Raw genomic sequence first — 10,690 nt, forward strand, 5'->3', positions numbered from 1 at the left:
CATGACAAATATCTGTATAATACTAAAAAAAAAAGAGCAATAACTCTGCTATGTGTCATACACGGTTCACTAACGGAGAACGCCCTATGCACAAGCTTAGTGTGAACTCATAGCTTACTGATGGATGTGAGGGCGCCATCGAATGCAGCTGAACTGATAGCTGATTATGGACGAGGCGTATACGTACTCAACGTGTTTCGAAGAGTTGTTGGGCGTGGACCGTACACTCTACGTCCCGCCTATAGGTACACCCGGCGTCAATATAAGCCGGGGCACGCGAGCGCGTGGCAAAATGCATCGCCGCGACATCTGACGTTGCACTTCTGGTGGCGAGACATCGATGTGCGCGTGCGCGTCCAACCACACTCGCTAGCCTGTCTTTTCCTTCTCTTCTAAAAGCAGCGCTGATCACATTCAGAGCTTGGCACCAGGGGTCACTTTCTTTGCTCAACACGTCTTGCTCGTACACGCTTCAGCGGCCGAGGGCGAAGGTGAAGTTGCGTTGCTCGCCCTGCCATGCTGTGACAGATAACTAATCTTGCCCGTCTTGCGGTGACAAAATTGTGCCCACATATGCTCTCCCACATCAGTATTTCTAACAGCGGCGCTGTTCTTGGGCTGGGCTTGACGGCAGCTTGTCCTTTTATCGTTTTACTCTCCCTCCGGACTTCCCAGCAATGCGTTTGTGTGTACAGGTAAAGCCGACTTTATGAAAACCGGCGGAAGCTTGGTCTTTGTAAGCTGGCCTTCCCACACTGCCTGTTGCGCAGCGAAGCATGGAAATCTACGGAGGGAGTATGAATAAAGACAACGGCTTTCACTCATGTGTCATTAAATGTAACCAAAAACCATTTGTATGAAAATTGTATGCTGATAAGACGACTATACCGCTGTGCCGAGTTTCATGTACTTGTGGTAGTGAAGTTGTAAACGTTGGAGAATTAGTTTGTTTGCATTATAACGCAATCTACGGAGAGAGATTGCCATGTATTGGAGAAAAGGGTTGTAACTACGGCTCCGCGCTGGTTCAGCAGATATCAGTCACATAGCACGTCGGGTGACCAACCTGCAGGAGGATCTGGGCTTACGCACTCTACAGTGGCCTTCGAACGGTGCGGATACGAATCCCATAGAGAATGTGTGGGGGATCATTAAGTCGCGCTTGTCCAGAAGCGACTTGTCAGGGGGCACAGCGGACGTGCTATGGACCGCGATTCCGGAACAATGGGAAAGCCTTCGCGCAAAACGGGAGTTTGAGGTTTCGCCTTACGAGTCAATGCCAAGAAGGATGAGCGAGGTCATTTACGCAGGCTGCTACTTCTCCCGCTAATGAAGTTGAATAATGGGAAGGAGCGCAGCACCATACTTTACAGATGCTTTTTCATTGCTGGCTTTGAGCGGTGCTTTGATTTTTAGCTGTTGTAGAATACCGGCTTTCATTTTTGTTAATTTTTTTGTCAAACCCACGACCACGCCGATCTCTTCTCCCGTTTCCCCTTCTATAATTGTTTCAGAACGTGTGCAAGGTGAAGTCTCGTGACACCTTCATAAAGGGAATTATTTCTCGCTTCAGTTCGTATTCTGTTTTGGTGTGCTCATTTTAGTTAAAAACCAATGGAATGCTTTACGAAAAAAGTATTAAAACTCGTTCCACCGATTGGGATTGATTTTTGCTGAACCAGCGCGGAGCCGTAGTTACAACCCTTTTCTCCAATACATGGCAATCTCTCTCCGTAGATTGCCTTATAATGCAAACAAACTAATTCTCCAACGTTTACAACTTCACTACCACAAGTACATGAAACTCGGCACAGCGGTATAGTCGTCTTATCAGCATACAATTTTCATACAAATGGTTTTTGGTTACATTTAATAACACATGAGTGAAAGCCGTTGTCTTTATTCATACTCCCTCCGTAGATTTCCATGCTTCGCTGCGCAACAGGCAGTGTGGGAAGGCCAGCTTACAAAGACCAAGCTTCCGCCGGTTTTCATAAAGTCGGCTTTACCTGTAAACACAAACGCATTGCTGGGAATTCCGGAGGGAGAGTAAAACGATACAAGGACAGGCCGCCGTCAAGCCCAGCCCAAGAACAGCGCCGCTGTTAGAAATACCGATGTGGGAGAGCATATGTGGGGCACAATTTTGTCACCGCGAGACGGGCAATATTGTTTATCTGCCACAGCAAGGCAGGGCGAGCAACGCAACTCCACCTTCGCCCTCGGCCGCTGAAGCGTGTACGAGCAAGACGTATTGAGCAAAGAAAGTGACCCCTGGGGCCAAGCTCTGAATGTGATCAGCGCTGCTTTTAGAAGCGAAGGGAAAGACAGGTTAGCGAGCGTGGTTGGACGCGCACGCGCACATCGATGTCTCGACACCAGAAGTGCAACGTCAGATGTCGCGGCGATGCATTTTGCCACGCCGGGTGTACGTCCTCACTTGCGGCGCCGCGCCCGCTCAGCGCTGCACGCGCAAAAACGCTTGCCGCAAAACGCCCTTTCGCGGCAAGATTCCTCTGCCGCGCAGGGATACCTCTGTGACCCATTTTTGCGGCAAGGCGCTTTGCGCAAAACTCAACGAGCCGATCAGCGCCCGGTTCACGTGTGCTGCGAGGTCAGAGCTCTCACCGGGTAGCTGCTCCGCGCGAAGCGCGCATACCCGTTCCTCCCCTGCTCCCCCGTCGGAGAGGGGTTATAGCAAGGAGGTTGTATGAAACTTCCTTGGGTTATAGGGACCGGGCGGCCGTTGTATGGCACCACCGTCGCTGCAGCGAACAGCGCCGCCCGTGGCGAACCGTTCGTCAGTGGAATGCCGGTGGCGGTCAGCGCAGCGTTATTGTGCATGGCTTTCTGTCGTTTTTCTGCGGTGCGGTTTGCAAAGCGTAGATAACTACAGGGGCTTTTTTCAGATCGGTAAATCTTGAGCGTGGATGTGACCTTTACGAGGCATGCCATGTGTGTGATTTACGCCCATACTCAGTATTTACAAATAGCAGACGACGCTCAATGCGCCAAGCTGGAAGTCAAGCTGGAAGTGAAAGTCCTTTCCTTCATGCAATTTTTTCATGCCTGCATGCAGTTTCGCGTATCGAGGAGTATATTGCAGCTAAATGCTCCCACAAAGCTGTTGTGTGCAACCGATTCAGGAATGCTGCGGCGCTGGCATTTGGCAGTTGATGACGAAACAGCGTCGTGCACAAGCGAAAGACAAAGTTGAGGGGTGCCTTCTAAGATTTACCTCAAAACAGAAATTGTGATGGACGACGCTTCCGGAACTTCATTAACTACGGCTGAAACGTGTTTAATTTCACAGAAATGCCCTTACTACAGTCATCGGGAATTGTTTACAGAATAAATACCGCATGATAGAACGTTGTTGCTTGTCGCGGAGAAGCATTGCTTTACAAGAATTGCAATGATTGCTGGCTAGTATTGCTTAATGGTTTTTCAAAAACCAATTCCTGCGTGGCTGAAGGACGATAGACAGGAGGGTGCCGAAAACATGTGCTCAGTTTCACAACTGATTGGTGCGGTCGTTTTACAAGCTGCCACGTACCCTTGAAAAATCATGCACTTCTCCGTCTAACGACGATGACGGTTTCTCGCAAAACTTTCTCGTGCGGCTTTCATTGGTTGCCTTCTGGATTTAAACTTTGACTACTTGAGCTTCGAATTTCACCAGCACGTAGTTTGGTATTTTTATCGCAGCGTGTTTGACCAATTCCAGTCGATTTCGCGCGAAGAAAGCTTTGCGTTCAACCATGGTAATCATTAGACGGAGGGCTAGATGATTTTGCTGTTTAATTTCGAACTTCCGTGCACCCCTCTCCAAACATAAACTTTTTCCAGCGTACCGGTAATGTGTCTGTGCTGGAGGACTCGGGGTGATGCACCCATATTTTAGGCAACTAATCGCGCGTTTTTGGCGTCTTCACAAGGCATCACACGATTTTTTAGGTACTCTGTAAATATTACTTAAGCATTGCAAAACAACACTGCCACATTTTTAACTATCGGTGCCAGCATTTATTTCACGCAGGTGGTAAAACGGGAAGGGGAGGAGGGATGGTTTGTAGCTTGGGCTTTTGAGTTGGTGAATAACTTTGGCTCTTGATAAAATGACCACCACAAACGTGGGATTTCCACTTCGGCTTTCAGGCTCCCATGCTGTCACAGTGTCGCTCACCAAAACCGAAGCACAAAGCTCACGGTTACCGAAAGAAAGTGTAAACTACCGCAACGTCTCTGCGGCTACACGGTAATTCATCTCGTACGCAAGTGCCTTTCTCTTCAAAGCACACGTATCGAGGTATCCCAGCGCTAAGTCTGGAGTGGAAACTGTAGTCATTGAAGCCAGTGAAGACAATTTAAAGTGGTAGAAGTGAATACTAATATTCATAATAGTTTTATTCCTACTCAGATCGCGCGGAGACATGCGCAGAGCGCTGCAAAAAGCGCTAAGCCCGTTCCCAAACTTAGAAGCGTGAAATAAGTTTATGTAGCCGTTAGTGCATTTAGGAAGAAATGAATACTAATAATAGTAGTTTTATTTGTACTCAGAACGGGTGGAGCCAAGCGTAGATCGCTGCAAAAAGCGCTCATGCCATTGTAGCCGATACCCAACTTTAGAAGCGTCCGACAAGTTTGCGTAGCCGTTACTGCATCTAAGAACCCAACACATCTGTCTAGACTTCGTTTCATCTCACATGTCCGCCACAACGCCACCAAAACATTCAAAGCACCGAAGCAAACACGACAAAAACAACAGGAGGCTGTGTAGTCCAATGCACCGGCTCATTCCACTGACGAGGGGAGCGCCGAGTGGTAGCACGGCCGCTGGATGAAAGGCACACTTTTGCGTGCGCGCTCATCCAGCGGCCGTGGTGGTGGCGCCACGGCGCCACCCGCCCAGCTGCCCGGTCCGTTATCTCGGCCGCCGCCGCCGCTTTTGCGCGCGCGCGCTCCCAGTAGTGCGGACTTTAAAAAGCGCCGGCATTTTTGCGCGCGCGGAGCTGCGCGTGCGCGGCGCCGCAAGTGAGGGCGTACCTTATATATAGGACAGAAAATGCGCTTTGTGTTGGTTGACTGGTCCTGGGAGTAAAACAAGTCCGCGAGTACCAAACATCTACAGTAAACATAAGCCAATAATGCTGGTCCGTCGCAGCGGAAGTGGCCACAAAAAGGGATGGTAGCTGACAGTGACCCTGTAGTAAAGGCCTATAAACGGTACCTCCGGCAAGGTCGTTCCGTTCCGGCCAAAATCATTCTGGCGGCCGGAACGCGGCGCCTTCCGCCCGAAAATTGCTTTCCGCCAGAAGTTGGCCAACTCCAACTTTTTGCCGGTTCGCGAGGATGACGCGTTTCGCCAGCCATCATCTGACGCCCTGATTGGTTCCTACCGACCTCCTACTGGCCAATCAGGGCTATCAGAAGGTTTCAGGCTAAACAACATGGCGGCGTTGCTCAAGCGAAGCGATGCGGAGGAAAATAGTCGCACCGGCTTATAGTACGTCGCGGCTATTTTGTGACTGCTTGAATCGAATTATAAATCCACGAAGCATTTGTTTGTGCCGACGGAAGCATACCAGCACGGCGCTTAGTTTGATATCCGCAGTGCCGCGATATTACGGCAGCAAGCATGCATAGCCCGATGTTTATGTTGGTGACGGCTGGCCTGTCCTTGTTTTTGGGTGTGGGTGAGTGTGTTTGAAGAAGTTGACAGCGTCATTTGTGCTCGCCATCGTCCATAATGGACCAAGGAGTGACAAACCAGCAAGCGGTCAGTTCTGTGTGCGTCCGTGGGAGTTCGCGGTGCGGCAACGACTACGGCCAGGGTCTCGCGCCGGTGCGCTGTGTACGGGCTACTTTTGTGTGCCACTGGTTTCTAAAAGTTCCGACCGTGATACATTGTGAAGTGATCGAGCCAAAGAAATCATTGCGGTGGGACGTTGTATGTGATGTGCTGCCGTGATGCTGTTCACCGCATTGACCGCGACAATTCGTGTAAGCGCACGCACGATTTTAAATTTTATTGCAGTAAGCTAGACATCCACGAAGATTGCGGCAAACAGCAGCCGGCAGCATTTATTTACGCCGGCAGCGCCATGTACACTGCGCAACAGTGCTCAACAGCACGCTTGCGCCGAAGTCTGTTTTTGACGCTACCAGGGGTTCTGTTTTGCGTGCGGGCGCTGGGGGTATAATCCTACGGGCAGTGCTTTTCATAGGCAGGGATATGCTTTGTAGCAACACCATGCAGTTGTATAAGTACACGCAAAACCTTTCTTAACAGCTGACAATAGGAGTTTCGAGAGCCGTGTATTGAAACATTAGTGAGCGACCCAGTCTACTCATTTGTCTGGGTTGGGTGTGTGCTAGGCTGATTGAGTGTGCTCTTGTTAGTGTCAGGAGTGTTCAAGCAGTCAGAGTGCACGCTCGTTGGGGTAAAACAGATATACTGTTCTGTGTTGCTTCTGGGGTACACCCACTGTATTCAATAGGCTCGTCACCTGCTGAGTATTCTGGTGTTTGTGTGAAACTGACTCATTCTTTGAAATCAATTGATAACCATTCCACATGGCCGAATGTGTACTGTCGGGAGCTAAAGTCTGGATTCCACGCAAGCACCAACCAAAACACACTGCAGTGCCACCTTGCAGAAGGGCGACTGCTGCCGAGATAAAGGCTGTGTCGCTTATTTTAACTGCACGCATCATAGTTTGCACCTATGCGTTGATGCAGTGTTGGGAAGCAGAGTGACTGAACAGTGTTGCTTCACCTGCACATGTTGTGCCTCTTTTCAAAGGTGGCCCCAGTGAGTGGCTGAATTTGCAGTTGCTATATGTGTGCGCATTAATTGCCATCTGTTTTTGTTCTTTATTGTTACTCCGTCTTCGTCAGTCATCGTTGCACTTCCTATACAATCTGGGACTCAAGAGTAAAATAATGCATACTCTGGCCTTGTTTGAATGAAGCATGTCGTGTGCTTGAGTTCGTGATAAGGAGTAACAAGAGCGGCCCACTGGTTCAGCATATCATTCTACGCTAATTACATCGTTCATCATTGCTCAGCGAGAACACTTAGAAGGTGTGACACATGGGCAACCGAAGCGAAACAGCTCAGTCCTTTTTCGTACTAAAAGCGTATCAACTCAGGCGAGCCAACGAAGGTGCATGCAGTTAAAATGGGACGCACAACCAGTGTGTCGACAGCAGAAGCTCTTTCGCATGATGGCCCTGCAATACATTTTGGCCGCCACTTGTGTGGACTCTATACTTTTGCTCCCGACATTTATGAAATGAAAAAAATTGGCTTGTTGCCATTTAGGAATCGTCATAGCACAGCTGCAACCTCATGTAGTCTTTAGTGTTCCAGCTTTGTGTCTGCCTTGGGATTGCTGTACTTAATTGAAGGAGTGGGCACATTGGCTTCTTTCTGTGACTTCAAATTCAGGGAACGGACGTTGTATACACAAAGGAGCCATGAAGACAGAATACAAGTTTGTTTTATTCGAAAGATTTCGCGTTTTATAGTGCCCCCAGCTCTTGTCCGGCATCAAATGATGCCGTATTCACTGAAAAATTGATCAATTTAGGTTAAAATTTTGATTCTCCCGCAAAATCGTAGGTTTTCGTAATTTCAGCAACGACGTCATAAGCGCGCGTATTCAAGCGAAATTCCACTGCGTCATTCGGGTTTGCAGCCTTGCTGTCCGTCAGCCCTCCCAGGTGGCGCTACTATAGTCATCCACGAACCGTTATCCGCCGTTTCTTTGTTTTTGAGCGTATTTGCACCTGGCTTGTTTTTGTTACTGTAAAAAGTGATCGTCTCGTGAAACCTGGGGTATCCTCGACAAACAGGGTCACGTAAGACAACGCCGCTTACGCCAATCGGCCAGTGTCCTGTAAGACAACTTCAAAGCGGCGGAGTGCTGGGCACCTAAAACAAGCATAGTGCGCCCAGTACTAAAACAAGCATAGTGCGCCCAGTACCAACAGCAGTGCGCATCGGTACTTCTATGTTTACGTGCGTTTTTGTAACTTCCATTGTTTACCGGACCATTCTTTGTCACTGAAGTTTTCTGAAATATGCCCAATTAGCAATTAGCTCATGATATTTTGCAGCACTAAATTCACTTCAAGTAAATTCTATGGCTAGTTTAGAAAATGTTGAACTCCGATCGGTCTGGAGGAGGCTAAAATAACTTTATTCGGTCGAAAGGGGAGGCCTATTCAGGCCTGTGGCATTCTAGACGACAGCCAAGATGCCTTGGCTCCTGGCGATGTCTTCCTTTGGATGGCCCACTGTTGGATTTCAGGCTTTTCGCTGTGCGGCACTGTTTCCCGTTGCTCATTACTAGTGAAAATAAATGTTCCTTTCGAATTTTTGAACCCATGTCTCTGTATACTGGGGCGTTCCCATAGCATGCGAGCCAAGGTCGCAAGCTTTGGGCAGTGTTCACATCCAGCGTTGTCTATTTCCAAATGGAAGGGCCAGTACAGCCTTGGGATAGGATAAGTGATCATCTGGAGACGTCTACACGTCACTTCTTGCTTCTTGGAGAGCGAGGGGCCAGCAGCTGGGTGGCTTCGTCTTTCCCCTTTGTAGTGAACAAGCACGTCTCGGCAAGTACAGACGCGATCTTTGGAGTTGTCTGTGGAATGTGTTCTGGGCTCTCGGTGGGTGAGATCTCGAGCAGCCTCGTTGGCCTGTTCGTTGCCTTGTAGTGCCACATGTGCGGGGGTCCACATCAAAGTGGTTCTGGTGTTTTGGTATGTCTCGTGGCGGGTAAAGACCCTGCGCCTTGCGCTAGAAATTCTTCCTTTTGCAGATCGCTTGATGGGAATCGCTGATTATTTTCCGCACTTGGGTAGCTGCTATATAGGGCTAGGGCAAAGGACAGTTCTTCGTCCTCCTTCGTGTGTTTGGTTTGGGTGGAGCAGGGGTCAAGAACTTTGCTCGAGCAGTCGGTGGCGGCTGAAACTATAGCTCCACGTGGCTGTGTCAATACAAACAACGTGCAGATTTCCTCGAGTTCTTGGACTCACAGCTCTCTCCGCAGGGGCGGAGATCTTGTCGCCGACGGTCTTCTCATATAAAATGCGCAGGCTGTCTAAGAGGTGTCTGCTCGCGGCTATATTGGTGAGGTGCTCTCGGTGCTCAGTGTGTTGCACGGCTTGCGCCTTGATTTGTTCTTCAAAGGTGTTGCGCGCACCCAACGCGTCATATTTTTCGTTTGGAGCATACATGGGTATTCCTAGGGCTTAGTCATGCTCATTTCTTGATGAGGCTGCTTGGTTTGGAGTCATTTCAAAATATTTACAGAATTGTGGAGTTGTTAGGGGTTTGTGTGAGGGAGAGGCTGGAAGATGGGTACTTGTTGTTAAGGGGGGGGGGGTATATGGCGATCCACCCGCCCCAGTTGACTGAATGCTTCACTACAGTTCGCAGACTGGGGTCACTCTAAATCTAAGCTGAATAAACTCGCGCAAGCGCTGTTGGGTAGTGAAATTGGAAGTTTAAAACTATATTATGACCCTTGATCGAAATTCCTGCGGAGGCTAAATAAATGATGGGAAGCGGCAGCGTCCCGCGGTGTCCTACGGCTGCTGGTCGAATATGAGAGGCGGGAGGTCGGCGGGGGAGCGGGGGTGATGCTACGATATGAACTAGAGACTTCTAGCTTCACTGTACTATCAGATCCGTTCGCCCCCAACGAGATCCGCGGCTTGTTTGGTTTTAATAATCAGTATCCTGGAGTAGCTACCTAGCGATGATAAATAAGGGTATCTAAACAAATGGCGTAAACATGCACAAGCAAACCGCGGTTACGTGCGTTGCTTGAAATCAGCTGCCGACAGTTTTTACCTACGATTGCCTTTGTGCAGTCGCGCGGGCGGCGGCTGGCAGCTTGTTATGTAGCTTTGTGCTTTACACAAATATTGACGCCCAGGTGCAACATACGACGCGGGGCGCTGCGCGTTTCTCGCGCAAGCACGACCATTGCCCAGGTCAGGTTAGTTTTTCCAGACTGCTCTCACACTACTGAAGTCCGCGTAAATCCATATCGCGGCCTCTCAACGCCGAAAGCACACAACAAACATCTTCGAATCGAGCACGCATTAATAATAAAAAAGTAAAAGCATTGCACGCACGTCATTGGACTCGCCGGCCAATAAGATGGCTCTAGCGGCGCCGGAGTGCGCGGTGTGCCGGAGAGACCGTTTAAACCCCTTCCGCCATCTGCCGGGCGTTCCGCCCGCCGGAATGATTTTGGCCGGAACGGAACGACCTTGCCGGAGGTACCGTTTATAGGCCTTAAGAGTGGATGTCACCTGTCTAAACCGAAACCAACCAAAAGGGAGGTGGAGAGAGAAGGGGTGGGGACCAGCAGCTTAAAAATCAAAACCCATTTCTTAAGAGAAAGTTGGTTAAAGCGCGAAGCTTTCTCCCACGCAACCCGAGTCAAAGTCAAAGTCCAAAATCCAAACTGCTTCGACCGTGTCGGAAGGGCGCAGTGGGATAGATCTCGGCGTAATAACGCGAGGAACCCAAGTTGCATTCGGACCACGGGAAGCGTGTGTTTTCTTGAGGAGCCACGTGTGCCTTCGTGAAAACCCATCATCATCATCGGCGTTTTGTGAAACCCATTGTGTAAAGTTGGCTATCCTATATTGCGTCTTGCTCGGA

Source organism: Haemaphysalis longicornis, unplaced genomic scaffold, assembly GCF_048455015.1.
Source record: "Haemaphysalis longicornis isolate Haplotype H1 unplaced genomic scaffold, Haemaphysalis longicornis Haplotype H1 scaffold_1, whole genome shotgun sequence".
NCBI classification, from domain to species: Eukaryota; Metazoa; Arthropoda; class Arachnida; order Ixodida; family Ixodidae; genus Haemaphysalis; species Haemaphysalis longicornis.